Source organism: Nematolebias whitei, chromosome 9 (assembly GCF_014905685.2).
Source record: "Nematolebias whitei isolate Nwh7 chromosome 9, NemWhi1, whole genome shotgun sequence".
Taxonomy (NCBI): domain Eukaryota; kingdom Metazoa; phylum Chordata; class Actinopteri; order Cyprinodontiformes; family Rivulidae; genus Nematolebias; species Nematolebias whitei.
Window position 1 is genome coordinate 44,894,571 of NC_056506.1, and position 1,185 is coordinate 44,895,755.

Genomic DNA, 1,185 nt, shown 5'->3' on the forward strand with positions numbered 1-1,185 from the left:
TTCAATGATGGGTGCTAATGAAAGGTTGTCTCAGTTTGTGTTTCCAAGGAAATACAAAAAAAAAAAAAAAAAAAAGCCTCACTGAACTTTACAACTTAAAAGTCAGCATGTTGTTATCATTGATCCAAGTGCTGTGTAGTTTAATTAATAAATGATTGTCAGCATGATGGGTGAAGTTTTGAATTAGTTTGACGATGAAATATCACTGAGGACAGAGGGCAAACAGAAAGGATTTCAATCTATGGGAGACAAAATAATTATTACAATTGAGAAATTAAATTAATTAATAAAAATGTAATTGTGGTCAGGGCACTGATGACCTATTGATGGAGCTCTAACGATCAATTGTTAGGCTGCTGGTCCTCCTTTTACATGTGAACAGCTATTTCTGGCTGTCAGCAGCAAACTTGTGGAGCTATTTATAAGACTGAGTTTGTTGCAGGGTTTCAGACTGAAGAAGTCTTTTGGATAAAAGACGAAACGTTTCAACAAAGAAGAATCCATCCAGATGACCCGACTGAACCTCTTCAGATTTTTCTACCAGGATTATTGAGCAAGCATCTGGACATTATTAAAATTATTATTGATTTAGAGACGTGAAAGTTAAAATGTTGCATTTACCTGAAGGAGAAATAACAGACTTGATAACTTGAATAAAAATGATTTATAATTAAAGGTGTGGCGCTCCTTGGAATGCATATCACCCTCCACTTTTAATGCCAAAGTTTTAGACTAAGATTATTTTATGCTAGGAAATGACAGGATTGTTGTGACTGTTTTGATCAAACCTTAATAACATTATGTTCCAGAATTGTGCCGCTCAAGGTGGAGTAGCTCTTACTTTCATTCTGAGATTTTGCTTTTGAAAACTTTAATTACTCTTTTATTAATGGATGTAATTCACTTTTTTCAGATGATTACTTCCTCTGGTATCAGATGCTGTGCCGCTGGAAGGATTTTTACTGAAACCTTTTTTACTGTTGGACATTTGTTATGATGCGTAACCATAACAACAAGGTAGTTTTCTACAACTGAGAGCTGCTGAATAACATCTCAAAGCTCAAAAAAATACCTCAACTATAGCCCCAAATCCCAAATGAGTTGAAAAGGAGGTGTCGTGGATGCATTCTCGTCTACTTGGACGCAGCACTTGAGTGCCAGACCACCGAGAACTTGGAGGTGGCG